The sequence below is a fragment of the Podarcis bocagei genome, assembly GCF_964188305.1.
Source record: "Podarcis bocagei genome assembly, chromosome: 8".
Classification (NCBI taxonomy): Eukaryota; Metazoa; Chordata; class Lepidosauria; order Squamata; family Lacertidae; genus Podarcis; species Podarcis bocagei.
Genome location: NC_138133.1, coordinates 87,141,879 through 87,165,388, shown reverse-complemented (window position 1 = coordinate 87,165,388; position 23,510 = coordinate 87,141,879). Strand labels below are relative to the sequence as shown.

General features: G+C 47.4%; 1 protein-coding gene across 1 annotated transcript in view; it reads left to right on the top strand.

Annotated features, from left to right (window-relative positions):
- Positions 1–1,573: 1,573 nt before the first annotated feature.
- GPR20 (G protein-coupled receptor 20) overlaps positions 1,574–23,510 on the top strand; it is a 38,084-nt gene continuing 16,147 nt past the window's right edge. Inside the window, exons 1-2 of the mRNA XM_081204984.1 lie at positions 1,574–1,712; positions 19,706–19,902. The gene's annotated coding sequence lies outside the window, so the exon portion shown is untranslated. The remainder of the gene's footprint in view (positions 1,713–19,705; positions 19,903–23,510) is intronic.

Sequence of the window (23,510 nt, the reverse complement as noted above, 5' to 3'; positions counted from 1 at the left end):
GGTACCTATTTATCTACTTGCACTTTGATGTGCTTTCGAACTGCTAGGTTGGCAGGAGCAAGGACTGAGGAATGGGAGCTCACCTCGTTGTGGGGATTCAAACTGCCAACCTTCTGATCGGCAGGTCCTAGGCTCTGTGGTTTAACCCACAGCGCCACACGCATCCCCGCTTAACCATTAAAGCAGTGATCATAAAACTCTTGTTAGAAAAATTTGGGCGGCACTCCTGATCTCGCTTACCTAAGGAGGAAGCCCCACTGAATTCAGTGGGCCTTGCTTCTGACTGCGTAGACACGATAAGGATTGCAGCTTCATGATTCTTCAACATCAGCTTCGATGGACTGGACATGTCGTGTGGATGCCTGATTATCATCTTCCAAAGCAATTACTCTATTCTGAACTTGAAAATGGAAAGTGTGATGGTGGTGGTCAACAAAAGAGGTTTAAAGACTGTCTCAAGGCAAATCTTTAAAAATGTAATATATACACTAACACTTGGGAAACACTTGCCTGCGAGCGCTCCAATTGGAGAACAGCCTTTACCAAAGGTGTCATGGGCTTTGAAGACACTCAAACTCAGGACGCAAGGAAGAAATGTGCTAAGAGGAAGGCATGTTTGGCAAATCCACACCGTGATCAACTCCCGCCCAGAAGCCAATGTCCCCACTGTGGAAGGATGTGTGGATCCAGAATTGGCCTCCACATTCACTTACGGGTGGCACTGTGGGTTAAACCACAGAGCCTAGGACTTGCCGATCATAAGGTCGGTGGTTTGAATCCCCGCGACAGGGTGAGCTCCCGTTGCTCGGTCCCTGCTCCTGCCAACCTAGCAGTTCGAAAGCACACCAGTGGAAGTAGATAAATAGGTACCGCTCCGGCGGGAAGATAAACGGCGTTCCCGTGTGCTGCTCTGGTTCACCAGAAGCGGTTTAGTCATGCTGGCCACATGACCCGAGATGAGCGCCGCAACCCCAGTCAGTCACGACTGGACCTAATGGTCAGGGGTCCCTTTACCTTTATTCACTTATGGACTCATTGTTAAAACCGTGTTTATGGAAGTCAACCTTACTTGGCTATGAGGGATCGCCAAAGAAGACGATTGCAGCCTCAGGCATTCCCTCTGCCCCATAAAAACTAAAAATCCCCAAAGGTGTTAGCCTTTCCTCATAAGGAAGCTATCCTGATCATTTGGGTTGGCCATTCCTCTGCCATTTCCAGGACTACGCTCTCCATATTTTCTGACGTGGTGCATTTTTCAGATGCGTTGCCACAAAAAAGGCTTGCTAGCGGCACAAAGCTGTTACTGTGCTAAAACTAAGCAGGTCTCTGGGCCTGGAATCTGCCCAAGGAGCCCACTCTAAGCTGCTCCTGACTTCCCCGCCGAACAGGGCACAGGATAAATAAATAAAAACCCTTTGCATGAGAGATTAGACATGCTGCTTTCTGGAAATGCCCCCACATGGCCGAACGTCTCTCCCAGTCGTAAAGGCGGTTCTGCAGCAGGCATATTTATTCCTCCCTCCCTTCCTTTTGCCAAAGTTTTTTTGGACGCTAGAAAAAGGACTCTGACGTCAATGTCAAAGTAAACCAAAGGAGTCTGGCTGTTGCGGCGGCATTGAGTTAGCACTCTGGAGTAACAGGGGACTGCTGCCAGGCTGACTCAGGGATCTGGAGGCAGGAGCGATGCTTTCTCCATCAAGCTGAATAGACAGGTAAGGACTGTGATCTTCTCTGGATAGTATGTGGAGAGCTGGGTTTGCAAGAGGAAAAAAGAGAAAGAGAGATTAGTGGCTGCACCAGAAAACTTGTTTATTGGGTGTTTGTGCTGATTTGCTTGGTTTTGTGGTGGTTCCATTCTACTGAGCATTTGTTGTGATTTGTTCGTGGGCAGGTGGCAAGGGCGAGAGGCAGTCGCCCTGTGCTCATCCTGGTTTGCCAAACGGCAGAGTTCACTTCCGCAAGAGGCAATGGCCTTTGAAAGAGGATTAGACCGAAAAACGGAGGATGAGGCTATCAGAGACTGCTAGCCCACTGTCGGAGGCAAGAAGCCCCTGGGAATCACAGGTGGGAAAAGTGCTGCGGTGCTATGTTTCTGCTTGCGGGATTCCTGCCGCCCATCAGAACAGAGCGCTGGACTGGATGGGACCTTGGTTTGATCCCACCCCTTGGCCATCATCCTCCGCCTGGCTCTGTTTATCAGATTCAAAATGATGAAACGTCTCAACAGCAGTTGTTTTAAATTACTTTCTTTTGAGTGCTCGGGGGGGGGGATCTGTCAAAATCTTTCTGCAATTTCTACTTTTAGTTAAGTATTTTTATATAATTACTTGATGGGGGGGAAGCTTCCCCCCCTGCCCCCGCCCAGCTACCCCCATGCTACCTTGGAAAGCGGCGGATTCCACCAGGAACAATGGAAGAAATTTAAAGATTACTTCGCTAAATATTGTAATATAAGACAAGTAGAAGCAACTTGAATTTATCAAATTGTCTTAGGAATAGAATATGATTAAATGGTAAAACATTATGGGAGAAACTATGAAAAGAAGTAAAGAAAGGAATTTGAAAAAGTAAATTTTGTTAGAAAGAAGATATTGGAAAACTTTTACAAGGGGATACAATGGAATTCAGTTAGGGGGAGATTTGAAGAAGTCACTTAACAATGAAAACTAAATTGGATTTTCAGAAGGATTAAGTGTTTATTTGTATGTTTTTTCTTTTTTCTTTTTTTCTTTTTTCTCTTTTGTATGTTATATTTGTTACAAACTTGGAAAACCAATAAAATTTTTGAAAGAAAAAAGAAGGAAAGGCGTGGACTCTCCTTCCTTGGAGATTTTTAAGCAAAGGTTCGACGGCCACCTGTCAGGGATTCTTTAGCTGAGATCCCTGCGCTGCAAGAGGGTTGGACTAGATGACCATTGGGTCCCAATCCAACAATTGGTCACTCATGCACCCCACATTTCCCAGCGCATTTCCCCATCAATTTCTAAACTACTGAGAGTCAGATTATTTTTTAAAAGGGTATGTGTTGCCCCAGGGTGACAGAGCGTGCCACAGACGAGGATTTCCTGGTGTGTGTTTTATAGAATTGTAGAATAGCAAAGTCAGAAGGGGCAACAAGACTCGTCTTGCCCCCTGCAATGCAGGAATATTTTGCCCAACGTGGGATTCGAACTCACAATCCCAAGATGCAAGAGTCTCGTGCTCGATCAATTGAGCTTTCTGTGAAATACTGATAGTCTGGAGGCCCTCATCCTCTGCTGTGTATTTTCATCATTTGAGGTACAAAGGACTAGTAGGAAGGTATCTGAATCACTAAGCCACTGGTGTGTGAGACAGCAAAGCTGGGGAACATCCATTAAACGTGCTGTGTGCACCGTGGAGTGGAAAAGATTTACTCGAGCAGAAAACTGTTGGAGATCAGATCCTGAGAAAGTGCAGTGAGGAGAACACCGCTATGTCTTGTGCCCTAATTCCTGAATCGATTCAGCTTAAGAACTGAGGTTGCTACTTGGGTCTCATAAGAAGGCAGCATTTTTTCAGTGAAAAGGAATTGTGTGAAGGGATTGCAATTTTTATCATTGCCACTGTTAGTGCAAGGAGAAGGACATAGAGTCTTGCAGAAGGTTAAAGGTAAATATGTTGCAAAAAGAGAGAGATAAATAGATGGTGGTGTAAGCTTTCGCGGCCAGATCCATGGAGTGTTATCCTGGGTTATGGGTTGTGGGGGTGTAAAATGTGAATTACAATACATCGAGCGTATTGACACTTCTGGAACTCCCTGCCTATTGATATCAGGCACTGAGCTCATTTTGGCACCTATTCAAAACATTTTTGCTTAGATAAGCCTGCCCACAAACCTATACTAATCCTACAGCTCAGGACAGCAGTACCTTAAGGACCACCTTTCTCCATATAAAACTACCTGGACCCTGAGACATTGTGGAATTGGGGATTTTGGGGTTGTTTCTGTTTTTATTATGTATCTTGTTTCTTTTATATTGGAGTTCTGTGTTGTTAACTACCCAGAGATCTATGGGTACAGGACGGTATAAACATTTAATTAATTAATAAGAATAATATATCACTCATGGACTGAGCCAAAACAAATTTAGGCTTACCAACACTAGGATGCCTTTGTCAACAGGAACTGTCTTGTGAATGACAATTGCTAAGTATGTACACATCCCTGTTTGTACTGTTTTGGATTTCATTTCGCTCTGACCTCACTTTTTACAACCGCTCCTCCTTCCCCCCCCCCAAACCCATGTGTTTTACATTCTTATGACTCAGGATAACGCTCTGTGCGTCTGATGGGACTGCAAAACGTGAATACTCATGCTATAATAAATAGTTTCCTCTTTAACATCCCAGAAAACTTTTTCTCATTCATTTGCTGCAAAAAAATCCCCTTAACACTCCTATAAAAATTAGAAGATAGTTGGTGTTTGTTGACTAGAAGCATAGCTGTCAACTTTTCCCTTTTCTTGCAAGGAATCCTATTCAGAATAAGGGAATTTCCCTTAAAAAAAGGAAAATGTTGACAGCTATGACCAGAGGATTAAGCAGAATCTGGCTTATACACTCCAGATGTTACAATCGACACTTTGGACTGCGACTGAAGGTGTCTGAGGAAGTCTAGGTACTCTTTGTGGATTTTCTTTAAGTTCACTTACCATATTTTTCGCCCTATAGGACGCACTTTTTCCCCTCCAAAAATGAAGGGGAAATCTGGGTGCGTCCTATGGGGCGAATGCAGGCTTTTGCTGAAGCTTGGAGAGCGAGAGGGGTTGGTGCGCACTGACCCCTCTCGCTCTCCAGGCTTCAGGAACACATCCGCAGCCTAGGCAGCCCTGCGGGAGGTCCCGCAGGGCTCCCCACGCTGCGGATAGCAGCCTGCCGCCCGGCGGGTGGGGCACCTTGAAGCAGAGCGCCCCCCGCGCCCGGCAGACATCCGCAGCGTGGGGAGCCTTGCAGGAGTTCCCCGCAGGACTCCCCACGCTGCGGATAGCAGCCTGCCGCCTGGCGGGCGGGGCGCCCTGATGCAGAGCGCCCCTCGGGCCAGGCAGACATCAGCCAGCCCCACAAGCTCGGGGGACAGCAGGGAGGCGCAGCGCCGCCATCCCGCTGTTCCTCGACCTGGTTCGGTTTCCCCGACCTGCTTTGGGGGGGGAAATAAAGGGAAATTTTTTTTCCCTTTATTTCCCCCCCAAAAAACTAGGTGCGTCCTATGGGACGGAGCGTCCTATGGGACGAAAAATACGGTATTCCATTATTCACCTGTTTCTGTACCACTATTCCTATGCAACAAGAAGACAGCATTCAATAACAATTTGAAATAAAACAGCATTTGCTAGGTCGCTGGCAAATAAGTTAAAAAGAAACCAGCTGCTGCTGGTGGTTGTGGTTGCTATCATCGTCATTACAGGCGACACATAAGATAAGTTTAATAATAATAATAATTATTTATTATTTATTCCCTGCCCATCTGGCTGGGTTTCCCCAGCCACCCTGGGCGGCTTCCAACACAATATTAAAATACAGTAATGCATCAAACATTAAAAGCTTCCCTAAACAGGGCTGCCTTCAGACGTCATCTAATAGTCTGGTAGTTGTTGTTCTCTTTGAAATCTGGTGGGAGGGCGTTCCACCTGGCAGGTGCCACTACCGAGAAGGCCCTCTGCCTGGTTCCCTGTAACTTGGCTTCTGGCAGTGAGGGAACCGCCAGAAGGCCCTCGGTGCTGGACCTCAATGTCCGGGTAGATCGATGAGGGTAGAGACACTTCTTCAGTTGCTATATTTCAAAAAGTAAAAAACCAGGACACCCCAAAAGTTGGAAGTAGGAAGACCTGTGATTTTTCAGTTAACGTGCCAAAGATCCAGGACAAACCAGATGTCCCCCCGGACGTTACCTCCACCTTTGAAATCCCGGTAATGTCCAGGAATGGTAGCCCTAACAAAAAACCCATTCTGCACTTGTAAGAATTCAATCGTGTAGTGTAGCAGGACCTACCCTTTGGAACTCCCTGCCTATTGATATTCATCTATTTGTTGTTGTTTAGTCATTTAGTCGTGTCCAACTCTTCATGACCCCATGGACCAGAGCACACCAGGTACTCCTGTCTTCCACTGCCTCCCGCAGTTTGGTCAAACTCATGTTGGTCTCTTTGAGAACACTGTCCAACCATCTCGCCCTCTGTTGTCCCCTTCTCCTTGTGCCCTCCATCTTTCCCAACATCAGGGTCTTTTCCATGGAGTCTTCTCTTCTCATGAGGTGGCCAAAGTACTGGAGCCTCAGCTTCAGGATCTGTCCTTCCAGTGAGCACTCAGGGCTGATTTCCTTCAGAATGGAGAGGTTTGATCTTCTTGCAGTCCATGGGACTCTCAAGTCTCCTCCAGCACCAGAATTCAAAAGTATAAATTCGGCGATCAGCCTTCTTTATGGTTCAGCTCTCACTTCCATACATCACTACTGGGAAAACCATAGCTTTAACTATATGGACCTTTGTTGGCAAGGTGATGTCTCTGCTTTTTAAGATGCTGTCTAGGTTTGTCATTTGCTGCCTGCCAAACCTATATATCCAGGCTTTGGTACCCTGCCCAGCCCACACATACCTCTGGCCCTGTGGTGCGCTCCCCTCGAGTGATTTTACCTGGCTGCAACATGCTCTGAATGCTGAAGAGGATATTATTATTATTATTATTATTATTATTATTATTATTATTATTATTATTATTAGCCTTTCTCCGTTCTGGCCTTGTTCATACTAGGAAGACATTCAACCACACGTACTGAGGAAAACTCCCTCAATACCACACAGCCAATCAGAGCACGTGTTACCTCAGTGAGCATCATGACACTCTGATGGGTGGTTAAGCAACACCTCCGCCACTCTCTCATTGGTGGAGTAACTGTCAAGAGAATTAACCCTTTGGTTACTAACTGAATGATCCTTGCTACTGTAATTCCAACACTCAAACTCTTGCTTGGCTGGATGGTGGTATGTCAGACCACACCCATTTTTGCCACACTCCCCACTGATAAGTGCCACCAGAAAGGTTTCCCAATGGGAAATGTGGAAATGTGGCCTCAGTGTGAAAAAGCTTCCCACAAACATCTGTCAACACAAGAGCTATTTTTCTGATAAACTTTACTAGGAAGATAGAGACCATTCTGGCGAGAGTTTGTTTCCCAATTGTATGTGTGCTTGCTGGTTGTCTGATGGTGCCTGTTTTTTCCCATCTTTACTGCTTTAATCTTCTTTTTCTGCAACCGAGGAGTGACTAGTAAGTTTTATAGATAAATAGAATAATCATATGAGAAATATGAGAGTGTGCCCTACTTACACACAGAGATTGTGACTAAGTATCTCCGGTTCACAAATGCACCTACATGGTGACTTGGGGTCGCAGTCCATGTAGAATCAGCATCTGAATGTGTGAACCAACTCTGTTGCAAAGCAGTTGGCTGAAGTGGAAGCCCTGGTAGCAAGGGTCAGGGATTATGAGAGGTTACTGGGTGGGCTTAGGTAATCTTTCATAATACAAATTTTGGCCCCTATGCGAGCCCAAAATTTGGCACCCCTAAATGGATCTTCTCCATTATGGATCTTCTCAATTTTGTACCCCTTTGGCTCGGCCTCCTGTGTGGAGGAACCACCAAAACTGCGCTAAATCCAGCTCTGGAGATTATAATCCAGCAACATCTCAAGGGCTGCAGGTTCTCTAGGCTTGGTATGCACTATCTAGGAAATAAGAATGGAATCTTATCCCAACACACAACAGTTTGCTCTGTATTTGAAGGTCTGGCTGGCCAGCGTTTTGTCCCATCTTCCTCTGAAAGTATTTCCATTCTCTTGAGAGCCAGTGTGGTGTAGTGGTTAAGAGTGGTAGACTTGTAATCTGGTGAACCGGGTTCGATTCCTCGCTTGTTCACATGCAGCTGCTGGGTGACCTTGGGCCAGTCACACTTCTCTGAAGTCTCTCAGCCCCACTCACCTCACAGAGTGTTTGTTGTGGGGGAGGAAGGGAAAGGAGAATGTTAGCCACTTTGAGACTCCTTCAGGTAGTGGATATCAAATCCAAACTCTTCTTCTTCTCCAAGCTGCTTACCTCGAAACCCATCATAGGACAGGAAAAAATGAAATCTTGTCACTCGTGAAGGAAACTGAGCACCTGACCAGGCATAATTCCACAACCTTGGATCTTTCTTCTCTCGAAGATGTCCCACAAGGCAGTGGATACAAATTTTCCCTCTGGGTTTACTCCCAACTGAGTATTGCTACAAGGCAGAGGAGGTTTAGAGATTCAGGGTTTTCCTTCTCCTAGATGGACTCCTTTCCCAAATTAATGAGCCCCATCTTCCCCTCACTTCCCTCTACAGCACGTGTAGAAAATAATAATAATAATAACAACAACAACAACAACAACAACAACAACAACAACAACAACAACAACAACAACAACAACAATTTATTTATACCCCCGCCCATCTGGCTGGGCTTCCAACAAAATATTAAAATACTGTAATACATCAAACATTAAAAGCTTCCCTAAACAGGGCTGCCTTCAGATGTCTTCTAAAAGTCTGGTAGTTGCTGTTCTCTTTGACATCTGGTTGGAGGGCGTTCCTCAGGGCGGGTGCCACCACCAAGAAGGCCCTCTGCCTAGTTCCCTGTAGCTTCACTTCTCACAGGGAGGGAACTGCCAGAAGGCCCTCGGCGCTGGACCTCAGTATACAGGTAGAATGATGGGGGTGGAGACGCTCCTTCAGATATACTGTACCGAGGCCATTTAGGGCTTTAAAGGTCAGCACCAAAACTTTGAATTGTGCTCGGAAACATACTGGGAGCCAGTGTAGGTCTTTCAAGGCTGGTGTTATATGGTCTCGGCGGCCGCTCCCAGTCACCAGTCTAGCTGCCGCATTCTGGATTAGTTGTAGTTTCTGGGTCAGCCCCATGTAGAGCACATTGCAGTACTCCAAATGTCTTCTTGACCAATGGATCTGCCATTGGTCTCATCCATTTGAACTGCCAGAGCCTTGTCTTCACGTGCACGGAAAGTCCCTAACTGACTGAGGGTTTGAGACAGTTAAAGCCATTTCCTGGATTGTGGCCATTGTCGTACGCTGACAGCTTCTAGGAGCCACAGGTGAGAGCTGAGTTCAGGGTGGGGACCAAAGGTGGACAATGACTTGTCCCCCACCAGAGGTGCTGAATAGGGCAGGCTCTGAAAACACACATATCAGGTGTCAAAGTGAAGAGGTCAGCCTTCAGCTTTTGTCAACAGCTGTATAGTGAAGGAGCCAGACTCACCTCTGTGAAGAGGGAATTCCACAACTTGAGGGCTACCACAGAGCTTGCCTTTCCCCTCTGGGCCACCACCACCACCCTGAACTTATGAGGGTGGCGGAACTAGCAAGAGCACATGTGATGGCCTGGGATTCGGACTCAGATACTGAACCTGAGGGATCCCAGCCTGCACAGGTTCCCCTGCCTCCAGAACTAGCTGAGCCGGGGCTGGGGCTTGAGCCTGAAGGGTCCTCACCTGTGCTGGATCCTCAGGTGCATGAGCCTGAAGGGTCCTCACCTGTGGGCAGGCACCAGCTGAGTCTGCTCTGGCTCCTGAGGTGATGGAGGACCCATTGCCTGCCGGCGCTCCACTCTCAGCCCCATCAGAGGAAGCTGAGGTTGCTTCTGGGTCCGGTAACCCTCCAGCCTCTCCTGAGCTGCAGAGGCTCAGGGCAGAGAGGCGGAGGGAACTAAGTTCCCGCAGGAGGAGTGTTCGCCTCCAGGCCAGGAGAGGCAAGTCACCAGAGGATTGGGGCTGCCCTATGCCTCGGGGCAGATAAAAGCCGGCCAGCCCAGTCCCAGGTTGCGGGAGGAACATTGTTGGTTGCTAGTTCCTGCCTGAAGCCTGTCCTGCTTTTTGGACAGAGCTCCTGACCCGCCCTGGCTCCCTGCTTGCATGCCTGTTCCTGACTTCGCCCGACCCTCTGCCCTGTATCCAGCTACATCTACTACGGACTGCCTCCACGTTGCATCTTTCACCATGGACCAGACTTGGACCTTGCTTCTCGGGTAACCCACGAGAACAGCACAGCACATTTATTTCAATTGATTAATTGAACCAATTAATTCGCCCAGTACATCAGCCCTGCATACAACGTGGGTGGCATGAATAGACCAGGCGGCAAAAAAAAAGTTTAAAAGGACTCCCGGATGGTTAAATCCAGTCAAAGGCAACTATGGGGTTGTGGCGCTCATCTCAATTTCAGGCCGAAGGAGCCAGGGTTTGTCCACAGACAGATTTCTAGTTGATGTGGCCAGCATGACTAAACTGCTTCTGGAGCAACGGGGTACTGTGCTGAGTGCCAGGGCGCACGAAAACGCCGTTTACCTTCATGCTGCAGCAGCACCTATTTACTGACTTGCACTATGTGGGACACGGGTGGTGCTGTGGGTTAAACCACAGAGCCTAGGACTTGCTGATCAGAAAGTCAGCGGTTCGAATCCCCACGACAGGGTGAGCTCCCATTGCTCGGTCCACACTCCTGCCAACCTAGCAGTTCAAAAGCACCTCAAAGTGCAAGTAGGTACCGCTCTGGTGGGAAGGTAAACGGCGTTTCCGTGCGCTGCTCTGGTTCGCCAGAAGCGGCTTAGTCATGCTGGCCACATGACCCGGAAGCTGTACGCCGGCTCCCTCAGCCAATAAAGCGAGATGAGGGCCGCAACTCCAGAGTCGTCCACAACTGGACCTAACGGTCAGGGGTCCCTTTACCTTTTATGTGTGCTTTCGAATTGCTAGGTTGGCAGGAGCTGGGACAGAGCAATGAGAGCTCACCCCATCACAGGGATTCAAACCACCGACCTTCCAACTGGCAAGCCGAAGAGGCTTAGTGGTTTAGACTACAGCGACACCCGTGTCCATAGACCAGGCGATCCTCAGTCTGGGAAAGGTACATTCTCTCTCTCTCTCTCTCTCTCTCTCTCTCTCTCACACACACACACACACACACAAACACACACACACACACACACACAGCCTTATGACATCTCCAAGACACTGCTGGATATGACTCTGTTTCAGTCAAGCAGGAGGAAATGTATTTTAAGCCCTATGTGTCATTTCTCTGGGAAGCTATTATTGCCGGCGACCATGTTCCAACAGCAGCTCGCTTCTGCCCCTCAAAGGCTCCTCCACGGTTCCCACCCGGCCCTGGGAGCTGCGGGCAGATCAGGAGTCTCTGTCTCCTCCCACATGCCTGGCATCTGTCAGGCAAGATAGCATGGGAATCCTGCCTTCCTTTGGCAGAGCCTCAACAGCCAGCTTGAAGCCGCGCAGCTGTTCATCACCGGGTGCACAGATCCTTTCTAAAGGACTTCAGGAGGACTACAAGGGGGGCAGTGGTGCTGTCTTCACCAGGCCAGGTGTGGCGATCACACAGGGTCCCCGGACGTTTAACAGTCTATTGATCCCTGTGCCACCACTCTGATCACTTCCCCGCTGCCACCAACCCGTTACTCTCTAGTAAAACACTGAGTCCATCCAGTTGTTAAAAGTGAACCAAGTTTATTTTACAAACATAGACAAGTTTATGGTTTCACAGATAATATTCCTGTCAGTTTCTTAACTATAGTTTCTTTACCAGCCTTTTGTTGTTTAGTCGTTTAGTTGTGTCCGACTCTCCGTGACCCCATGGACCAGAGCACGCCAGGCACTCCTGTCTTCCACTGCCTCCCGCAGTTTGGTCAAACTCATGCTGGTAGCTTCGAGAACACTGTCCAACCATCTCGTCCTCTGTCGTCCCCTTCTCCTTATGCCCTCCATCTTTCCCAACATCAGGGTCTTTTCCAGGGAGTCTTCTCTTCTCATGAGGTGGCCAAAGTATTGGAGCCTCAGCTTCACAATCTGTTCTTCCAGTGAGCACTCAGGGCTGATTTCCTTCTTGCGGTCTATGGGACTCTCAAGAGTCTCCTCCAGCACCATAATTCAAAAGCATTGATTCTTCAGCGATCAGCCTTCTTTATGGTCCAGCTCTCACTTTCATACATCACTACTGGGAAAACCATCGCTTTAACTATAAGGACCTGTGTTGGCAAGGTGATGTCTCTGCCTCCAAATACCTTCTGACTGATTATGTCAACTGTTAGACTGACTCCTCTTAACAAATTCTCTCCCTCTCTCACACCAGACTAGCCCAACTCACAGACGTATCTTCCCTCTCTTGTCTAACTCCAGACTGTCTTCTCAACCACTCTAACTCATCTTAACAAATTCTCCCTGTGCTTAAACCTTATATAAAGTTAACTCTGTCCCTTGGGTTCCCATTGGTTAGTCATTTTACAATTAGTTAACCCTTTCCCTATGAACCCAATATGATGTCACACACATAGGAAGCAAACGCCACAGCAGGGGACAGAAGTCCAGACTCAAGGAGAATGAGAAGGAAGGTCCCCAGCAGCAGCGGCTGGTGCCCATTGGCGTTGGTGGGGCAGAAGGCAAGGAGGACCACAGTAGGTGGAACAAGAGCTCATTCTGGTTTTGTCCCCATCTTTCTCCCTGCTGAGAGGGACACGGGTGGCGCTGTGGGTTAAACCACAGAGCCTAGGACTTGCCGATCAGAAGGTCGACGGTTTGAATCCCTGCGATGGGGTGAGCTCCCGTTGCTCGGTCCCTGCTCCTGCCAACCTAGCAGTTCGAAAGCACGTCAAAGTGCAAGTAGATAAATAGGTACAGCTCTGGCAGGAAGGTAAACGGTGTTTCCCTGCACTGCGCTCTGGTTTCGCCAGAAGCGGCTTAGTCATGCTGGCCACATGACTCAGAAGCTCTACACCGGCTCCCTTGGCCAATAAAGCGAGATGAGCGCACAACCCCAGAGTCGGTCACGACTGGACCTAATGGTCAGGGGTCCCTTTACCTTTACCTTTTGCTCCCTGCTGAGTTCAGCTGAGACAGGGGAGGAGGACGCTGGCAGCCTGGGCCACATCCTGGGCTGGTTGGAAGCCAGAAGGCCAGCAGGAGTGGGGCTAGCTAAGTGTAGATTGAAGTTGAAGGGCCATTTTCCCACCACAAATTGTGTGCAAGGCATTTTGAGGATAACATCACTTGCCTCTGGATTTCAGAATTCTAACAGGTCCTTCCATCTGGAGCTGTGTTGTTTGAGTTTCAGCTGTTACAGCTTTGGGATGTGGGTGAGGTACCTGGACTGGAGTAAACAACTTTGTACATGCTTGGTGTTTATCCCTCGTGGCTTCTCAAATCTAGGAGGGAGTGGGTGGCCAGCTGAATCAGGACCAGACAGGTGGTTCCAGCCCACCTGGAAGAGATGGCAGTAACAACTTAAGAAACTTTCCCCAGACACAGAAAATCTGAATAATTATAGCCACAAATGGACCCAGGGATCCTAGGGATGGATGGATCTGTTAATTCCAGTTTCTCTCAGTTTTTCATGTTAAATTCAAGTCTCCACATGTCTGCAAAAATCTACAATTTTTTAAAAGAAACCACATGCACCTGCATTTAAGCCTGATTTTTCAAAATATAGTTTTTATTAAATTTTCTTGTTTGCAATTTCAAATACACATTTTACATCCTTGAGATATCAATGACTTCCCTTCCTCTCTTTCCATGGGTCTTTTTACATATCTTAAATCCCTGCATATTTTACAAAAACTATACCACCCGGTTTTCCATTATTGCGTCCGTCAAAACCTATTCACGCTGTTGAATTTATCTTAATGCTGCCAGCATTTTCAACTGTACACAATTATTTTCCGCATATTCAATAAACGTTTTCCCATTTTCTTTAAACATATGTTCTTCTTGTTCTCTTATTCTATATGTTAAGTCTGCAAGTTGTGCATACCCTGTCAACTTCAGTTCTTTGGTTAGGACCTCACTCATTTTCCATTTGGGGGCTACCACCCTGATCTCTGAGTGGTGCGAGATTCCAGAGGTTCCAGGTGTTTAAGTGAAGTTCTATTTCCTTGGAATGGGGGGCAGTGGAGACTGTGGTGTCTTTACGATAATATGGTTTATTTACACAGATATAGCCTTTGATGGAGGGGCTCACAGCATTAGCATCCCATATCTTGCTTCTCCCAAAGATACAGCCTTGGATTCAAGCAGAAATCAAGCATCGCTCTCACTCTTAGTCTTCTGCCTGCAGCCTGCTTCTAGCACAGCTCCCACATACATAACATTCTGGCTTTAATCTTTCTCACCACCAGCCAGGTGCCCTCCGGCACAAGGCAACTTCCTTTATTTTACTAACATACTTTGTTGTTGTTGTTTAGTCGTGTCTGACTCTTCGTGACCCCATGGACCAGAGCACGCCAGGCACTCCTGTCTTCCACTGCCTCCCGCAGTTTAGTCAAACTCATGTTGGTAGCTTCGAGAACACTGTCCCACCATCTCATCCTCTGTCGTCCCCTTCTCCTTGTGCCCTCCATCTTTCCCAACATCAGGGTCTTTTCCAGGGAGTCTTCTCTTCTCATGAGGTGGCCAAAGTATTGGAGCCTCAGCTTCAGGATCTGACCTTCCAGTGAGCACTCAGGGCTGATTTCCCTCAGAATGGATAGGTTTGATCTTCTTGCAGTCCATGGGACTCTCAAGAGTCTCCTCCAGCACCATAATTCAAAAGCATTGATTCTTCGTCAATCAGCCTTCTTTATGGTCCAGCTCTCACTTCCATACATCACTACTGGGAAAACCATAGCTTGAACTATTCGGACCTTTGCTGGCAAGGTGATTTCTCTGCTTTTTAAGATGCTGCCTAGGTTTGCCATCACTTTTCTCCCAAGAAGCAGGTGTCTTTTAATTTAATTTAATGTAATTTAATTGATCTTCATGGTCCCTTCCAACTCTATGATCCCTGATTTAGTCTCTGGAAGTCCTTTTCTGTCTGCTCTGGCATACCGTGTCATGCACTGTCCTGGATTCGGTCTACCTGTCAAAGAGACGCACGTTTGCAGCCCTAATCCAAATGCATTTTGAGCTTTGCCAACTCTTCATTGGGATAGCGCCGGTGCTTAACCCTCCCCCTTCCACTTCTATGCTCCTGCTGCAACTGTGACATTTCGCCACAAGAGGGAGCTGCTGCCCTGCTGCTCTTGGGCACCGCCAGTGCGACTGGTGGGAAGGAGGTACTGCAGCTTCCCAAATCACCCAGCTCCTGGGAGTTCTCAAGCTGCAGTTCCGTAGTGCTGTTCCCCCAGGTTACAACCCTGCACGGCTGTGTGAAAACAATACAGCCGTGTGCATAGCCATGCAGTCTGGGGCCCTTTTGCAAAGGTGTTATTAATATATGGAATCCATTGTCTCAAAGTTTTGGTGACGATCCAACGTTATTATTATTATTTAGGTAAAGGGACCTCTGACCATTAGGTCCAGTCGTGACCGACTCTGGGGTTGCAATGCTCATCTTGCTTTATTGGCCAAGGGAGCTGGCATACAACTTCCGGGTCATGTGGCCAGCATGACTCAGCTGCTTCTGGCGAACCAGAGCAGCTCACAGAAACACCGTTTACCTTCCCGCCGGAGCGGTACCTATTTATCTACTTGCACTTTGACGTGCTTTCGAACTGCTAGGTTGGCAGGAGCAGGGACTGTGCAACGGGAGCTCACGCCGTCACGGGGATTCGAACCGCTGACCTTCTGATTGGCAAGTCCTAGGCTCTGTGGTTTAACCCACAGCGCCACCCGCATCCCTATTATTTAAGGATCTTTAAAAACCCTGCTCTTTACTGCTGAAGTGGAACAAATGGCAATTCATGGATAACCTGAATTGCTGTTCCGATTCAGCATTAAAGAGCAGTTTTTCCAAGGAAAGGAAAGAAAAAGCACTCATGGACCTGTGCTTAGAAAGTACAGGACAGAAAGTAAGTGTTGATGAGCCCATAGTTGAGAACAAAGTCTTCCTTTTTTGTATAAGCTTTCCAGGGGCAGACGGCTGGAGACAGGAAGAAGGTCATTCCTTCTGTCCTCGGTTTGCACTGGGAAATCAAGTGAGGACAGCAAAGCGCCTGGGGGCTGTTAGCACAGCATTAGTTCCAGTAGCAGCAATTTGATTAATGGATTTCCATCCATCGGAATTGGTTGGGTAAACAGACTCCGTCCTTAGCTGCCTCTGGAGCACATAGCAAGAGGGAGCCCTCGGTGACACCAATTAAGACGAATGAGAGCCCTTGGGTTTCCTTCCGTGAGGAGTTGGACCACAACAACATCCCAGCCAGGCATATTTATGGCTTGTCGTAACAAAAAAGCAAGACAGAACTTGTGGGAATAAGTGACGCAACGCCAGAGATGGGGGCTGCCCAACTTTGGACATTACTGCAACAAACTGCTTCTGTAGGGTGTTCCACAGAACACTTTGCCATCCAGATCTCACAGAAGCTGAGAGTCAAGAGGTCGATGGGCTGTTTTGAATCAGGCACAACATTGTCTTTTTTATATTGAGTCAGAATCTGAATTTCTGAGAACTTGAAAGAGAGACTTTCTGGTTCCAACCCTGTAAAATACTGTATTTTTCGCTCCATAAGGCACACCTGATAAGGCGCACCTGAGCAGCTCTGGGGTAGCCCATGAAGCCTCTGCAGGGCAGCGGAATGAAGGCTCCCCGCTGCCCTGCTAAGGCAGAAGCTAAAACAGCTAGAGGGAGCGCTGCGCAGCCCTCTCTCTAGCTGTTCTGGCTTCTGAGCCTTCATCCCGCTGCCCTGCAGAGGCTTTGCGGGCTACCCCAGAGCTGCTCAGGAGCTTATCGGGGCTGGCGGGGGAAACTCTGGGAGTATTCCCCACCTCCCACAAAAGCCCACAGGAGCTGCACACCCTTTAAGGAGCATGCGGCTCCTGCAGGCTTTTTTACAAGGTGGGAGAAGGGACTGATGCGGCCAGTCAGTCCCTTCTCCCTCCTGGGGAAAAGCCTGCGAGAGCTGCACGGAGCTTGTGTGCGGCTCTTGGGGGCTTTTCCCACCTGCCTCCCCCCTGCATTCGCTCCATAAGACGCACACACATTTTCCCTTGTTTTTTAGGAGGGAAAAAGTGTGTCTTATGGAGCGAAAAATATGGTAGTGTTGCGAGTCTGGGGGAATTCCATTGCTGAAGGAGCCAGGCAAGTTTCTTAGTGACTTAACGGGCCCTAAGTATGTTAAAAAGCAAAGACATCACCTTGTCGACAAAGGTCCGCAAAGCTATAAATCCACAAAGAGATCATCAGAGGATTTGGGGGCAGCGCTGATGAAGCCTAGCTGTTTCCTCTTTCCATCAAAAGCAGGTGGAGCAGAAAGGGAATAACGGACCAGAAAGGGAATAAACTGAAGCTCCTTTCCTACAATAAAGAGATACCTACAGCAGCTGTTTCATTGGCTGCAGAGGTAGTAAATATATCTGTCCTGGAAAGGGGTGCACACTGTCATGGACTGGTTGGGTGCAGAGGAAAGTTCGGAGGAACCAGCTGGGAAACCCTAAGGGAAGAAGGTTCAGAGCCTGGGGAGTGGTGGTGGGAAGACAATGAGTGGGCAGAGGGAGAAGACAGGGGGAAGGTGTCGGGAGCTGAAGGGGTAACGGGGTTTAGTGAGCAGGGAGAGTCTGTGGCAGAGAGCAGTCCAGAATCAGAGGCAGAAGCTGAAGCAGGCGAGGGAGAGGAGGGAAGTGAAGACGCAGAAATGAATTAGTCTGTTGAAGAGTCATGGGTGTCTCCCCCTCCTCCTGTACCCACCTTGTCTCCCGGCACCAGGAGAAGCCTGAAAAGGGTGCAGGAGAGATGGCTGCCTGCCGGCGCAGTCTATGATTGCCCACTGGGAATGAGCTGCTGTGCTCATTAGGAATGACACTCAACCAAGTCTGTGAAGATCGTGTTTCGGCTAATAATCAATGTCAACTTTGAACTGTGTTATTACTGACCAGTACAGTCACATCACGGGACGATGGTGGCGCTATGGGTTAAACCACAGAGCCTAGGACTTGCCGATCAGAAGGTCAGCGGTTCGAATCCCCGCGACGGGGTGAGCTCCCATTGCTCGGTCCCTGCTCCTGCCAACCTAGCAGTTCGAAAGCACACCAGTGCAAGTAGATAAATAGGTACTGCTCCGGCGGGAAGGTAAACGGCGTTTCCATGCACTACAGTGGTACCTCAGGTTACATTCACTTCAGGTTACATACGCTTCAGGTTACAGGCTCTGCTAACCCAGAAATAGTACCTCGGGTTAAGAACTTTGCTTCAGGATGAGAACAGAAATTGTGCTCCGGCAGCGTGGCAGCAGCAGGAGGCCCCATTAGCTAAAGTGGTGCTTCAGGTTAAGAACAGTTTCAGGTTAAGAACGGACCTCCGGAATGAATTAAGTACTTAACCTGAGGTACCACTGTACTCTGGTTCGCCAGAAGCAGCTTAGTCATGCTGGCCACAGGACCCGGAAGCTGTACACCGGCTCCCTTGGCCAATAAAGCGAGATGAGCGCTGCAACCCCAGAGTCGGCCACGACTGGACCTAATGGTCAGGGGTCCCTTTACCCTTTACAGTTGCACCACACAGACACGGAGAGGGAGAGGGAGAGGGAGAGGGAGAGAGAGTCTGTTTTAGAGTGCTTGTGAATGCACAGACAGTACTGTGACTAAAAACTCTTTCTTCCAAGGCTGGGTATCCCAGCAATGCCCCTTCCTGGGAAACAAGAACCTTGCTATTGTTTTGCATGTCCTGCTAACTTCTTGTCTTGACTTCTGTGATGTGATCCATATGAGATTGCCCTTGGAGACAGTTCAGGAACTTTGGCAACACCCCTTTAAAGGACATGGCTTCCCTCAAAACATCCTGGGAGCTTTAGCTTGTTAAGGGTGCTGGGAATTGTAGCTGTGTGAAGGATAAATTGCAGATCCTAGGGTTATTTGGGGGAAGCCAGGACTGTAAAAACAATGTAAGGTGGTGATGTGACTTGCAGCAATTTGACAAAATGGCTCTCATGCTGAGCTGAGCACACATGACACCAGTTTTCAAAGAATCCCACTGGTTAGCATTTAGTTTCCAGGCTGGACTCAAAGTGTTTGCTTTAAAAAAGAAAGAGGTGATGGATTCAGGATAGTTGAGAGAACATATTCTCCCAAATACCCTCTGCAGTGAGAGTTGCTTTTTTATATGTTGTGATCTTTTTATGTGAACCGCCCTGAGACCTCCAGGTATAGGGCGGTTTATAAATAAAAATAAATATAATACCACCATCTGAGATGAGATTCACTTCAGTTCTTCCAGAACAGAAGCCTTTTTAGTGGTGGCCCCGTTGGTCTCCCAGCCCTGTCTCACTCGCCCATTCAGAAAAACCAGAAGCACATTCTTCTTTTCCAGTCGCCTTTGTGCTGCTGGAATCTAGTTTTTAAGCCTTGCCTCCCTCTTTATAGTTGTGTGTGTTTGGATTCTAGATTAATGTTTATTGGGTTTTAACTTCGTATCTCTCTGTGTCTCTCTAAGCCACCTTGAGCATATTTGCTCACAAGCAAAGGGACACAGAGGGTTCCTCCCCCCCACGCCTTGGCCCGGAATAAATAAATAAATAAATAAAGCCACCCCACAAGGCTTAAATACTCAGCAAGTCCCATGCCACTTCATAAATTTCCAAGAGATCTGAGGCAGCGAGCCAGGAGCTTGCAAAGTAGTTTGGAGTACAGACAGAAGACAAGGAGTTTCATTTTTTCCCCTCCTCTCTCTCTTTTCGGTTTCCAGTGCCTATTCCACACTCTGCTGCCTGTCTTTGCGTCCAACGCTATATTTAGAAGGAGGAGGGAGAAAGAAAGAAAGAAAGAAAGAAAGAAAGAAAGAAAGAAAGAAAGAAAGAAAGATTTTTTTTCTTCTTCTGGAGGCATTACTTTCCATTCGGAATATCTCCCAAGCATCTTGAATGAAAAGCACCAATTCCATAGGTAAGAATTTATTCTTGTTTTTACTGTCTCTGCTTCTCCGCAGCCCAGACTGCATGGACACTGGACTTTTAAAGCACACATCCCCTCACCCCAAAGAACCCTGGTAGCTGTAGTTAGTGCTGAGAACTGCAGCTTTGTGGGGGTGAACTACAGTTCCCAGAATCCTTTGGTTGGGGGAAAGAATGTCCTCATCTGACCCTGGTCAGGGACCTCTACTATCTATCACTCTTGCTTTCTGTTTCCCATCTAAGAAATGACTTCTGGTTTTAATTTGACATTTCCCCCACCGAAAAGGAAAATATACAATAGATATATAATACTGCAAATGAACATCACCAGTGTTTGGTTACTAGCCGAACCCAGCTTCCCTTTGAAATCCACAATTCTCCAAATTTCCCAACGCAGTTCCCCAACTCCAAAATGTGTATAACAGGGTATATGCAGAAAAAAATGTGTTATGTTAGCAATAGGAATATGCAAAAAATGTATTATATTAGTGAAAGCCACATGCAGAAAGGTGTTTCAGGATGTGCAGATCAGGTAAACCAAATTTCTTCCCCATCTCTAGCTGAAGAGAGGTTCTGCAAGTCATAGAATCATAGAATCCTAGAGTTGGAAGAGACCACAAGGGCCATCGAGTCCAACCCCCTGCCAAGCAGGAAACACCATCAGAGCACTCCTGACATATGGTTGTCAAGCCTCTGCTTAAAGACCTCCAAAGTAGGAGACTCCACCACACTCCTTGGCAGCAAATTCCACTGTCAAACAGCTCTTACTGTCAGGAAGTTCTTCCTAATGTTTAGGTGGAATCTTCTTTCTTGTAGTTTGGATCCATTGCTCCGTGTCCGCTTCTCTGGAGCAGCAGAAAACAACCTTTCTCCCTCCTCTATGTGACATCCTTTTATATATTTGAACATGGCTATCATATCACCCCTTAACCTCCTCTTCTCCAGGCTAAACATGCCCAGCTCCCTTAGCCGTTCCTCATAAGGCATTGTTTCCAGGCCTTTGACCATTTTGGTTGCCCTCCTCTGGACACGTTCCAGTTTGTCAGTGTCCTTCTTGAACTGTGGTGCCCAGAACTGGACACAGTACTCCAGGTGAGGTCTGAGCAGAGCAGAATACAGTGGCACTATTACTTCCCTTGATCTAGATGCTATACTCCTATTGATGCAGCCCAGAATTGCATTGGCTTTTTTAGCTGCTGCATCACACTGTTGGCTCATGTCAAGTTTGTGGTCAACCAAGACTCCTAGATCCTTTTCACATGTACTGCTCTCAAGCCAGGTGTCCCCCATCTTGTATTTGTGCCTCTCATTTTTTTGCCCTAGTGCAATACTTTACATTTCTCCCTGTTAAAATTCATCTTGTTTGTTTTGGCCCAGTTCTCTAATCTGTCAAGGTCGTTTTGAAGTGTGATCCTGTCCTCTGGGGTGTTAGCCACCCCTCCCAGTTTGGTGTCATCTGCAAATTTGATCAGGATGCCCTTGAGTCCATCATCCAAGTCGTTGATAAAGATGTTGAATAAGACCGGGCCCAAGACAGAACCCTGTGTCACAGCAGACTAGTCGGGGCTGATGGTTTGATTTTATCCACAGTAGCCTATGTGTGTTGAATCCCTTCTAGAATCCCATGTGAAGCTCCCAGGGGCTCCACAAACCTCTCACCTTGACAAGAAGCATCATCATAACACAGCCTGTGGGCAAGACCCTTTTTACTTTTAAACCCTGGTCCCCATGCCAGCTGCTCCCCTTCAGTATCCCTTAGCAAAGCTTTCTCTAGGGAGCCAACCAGAATCCAGAAGTGAGTTTTTGTGCAGATCCTCCATCCACGAGCCAGTCAGGGACCCAACCAGATGGCAAAATAAAGAAATTCCTTCCAGTAGCACCTTAAAGACCAACTAAGTTAGTTCTTGGTATGAGCTTTCGTGTGCATGCACACTTCTTCAGATACACTGAAACAGAAGTTGCCAGATCCTTCTATATAGAGAGAAGGTGGGGAGGGGTATTACTCAGAAGGGTGGTGGGAATGGGAGATTGGGAGATAGCTGAGATGAGCCTGTTGACGACTCTTAACGACTGCAATAGGTCTTACAGGAAAAGGCAAGGGGTGAGAAGGTGAGAAATGGCTAAGTCATGTATAATGAGATAAGAATCCAATGTCTTTGTTCAGACCAGGTCTCTCCATGGTTTTAAGTTTGGTAATGAGTTGCAATTCAGCAGCTTCTCTTTCCAGTCTATTTCTGAAATTCCTTTGTAGTAAAACAGCTACTTTGAGATCTTGTATAGAATGTCCTGGGAGATTGAAGTGTTCTCCTACTGGTTTCTCTGTTTTGTGATTCAACCAGATGGGTCATGCAAGGAAGGTGGTTTAGAGTTGCAAATTAGACAGCCACTTCCAGAACAGCCTTGCACCTGCATGTGGAGGAGAACATGCATATTATTATTATTATTATTATTATTATTATTATTATTATTATTACCCCACCCATTTGGCTGGGTTTCGCCAACCACTCTGAGCAGCTTCCAGCAGAATATAAAAACATAATAAAATGTCAAACGTAAAAGAATTCCTAATACTGGACTACCTTCAAATATCTTCTAAAACGTGTGTACAGTGGTACCTCAGGTTAAGAACTTACCGTAATTCGTTCTGGAGGTCTGTTCTTAGCCTGAAACTGTTCTTAACCTGAAGCACTACTTTAGCTAATGGGACCTCCTGCTGCCGCCACGCTGCCTCATGATTTCTGTTCTCATCCTGAAGCAAAGTTCTTAACCCGAGGTACTATTTCTGGGTTAGCGGAGTCTGTAACCTGAAGTGTCTGTAACCTGAAGCGTATGTAACCCGAGGTACCACTGTAGTTCTTTATCTCCTTGACACCTGATGGGAGGGCTCTACCACCGAGAAGGCCCTTTGCCTGGTTCCCTTTAGCTTCACTTCTAGCAGTGAGGGAACCACCAGAAGACCCTCAGAGCTGGACCTCAGTGTCCGGGCTGAACGATGGGGGTGGAGATGCTCCTTCAGGTCTACTGAACTGAGGCCGTTCAGGGCTTTAAAGGTCAGCACCAAGACTTTGAATTGTGCGTACAGGGAGTCAGTGAAGATCCTTTAGAACCAGTGTGATATGGTCCAGGCAACAGTCCACAGTCACCAGTCTTGCTGCCGCATTCTGGATTAGTTGTAGTTTCCAAGTCACCTTCCAAGGTTCCCTCCCCATTGTACACAAACACATGCTGTTGGCTCCTCACCTGTGGATAACCCCATCCAGCCATGAATCTCGTTGAAGGATCATCAGGTAGTCCAACTTAGCAACTAGAAGGGCAGTTGTGATGATTTAGTGGGGGAAATTCAAGGATGAAATTGATGGACTATGCAGAGTTAGATAAATTAACAGGAAGGATTCAAAACCTGCGGGACCAGAGATTCTCAGAAGACTGGAGTAAATTTACGAACTATTTGAAAAGCAATTGTGATGAACAGATTATGCTAGTAGGATTGCAAGAAGCTTTGTAAGGTGAACTATTTGAAATATTGCAAGAAAGACTATGAGGAGAATTATTAGTTAAAGATAATTAAATGTAATATAGAAATTAAGAAATGCATAATTA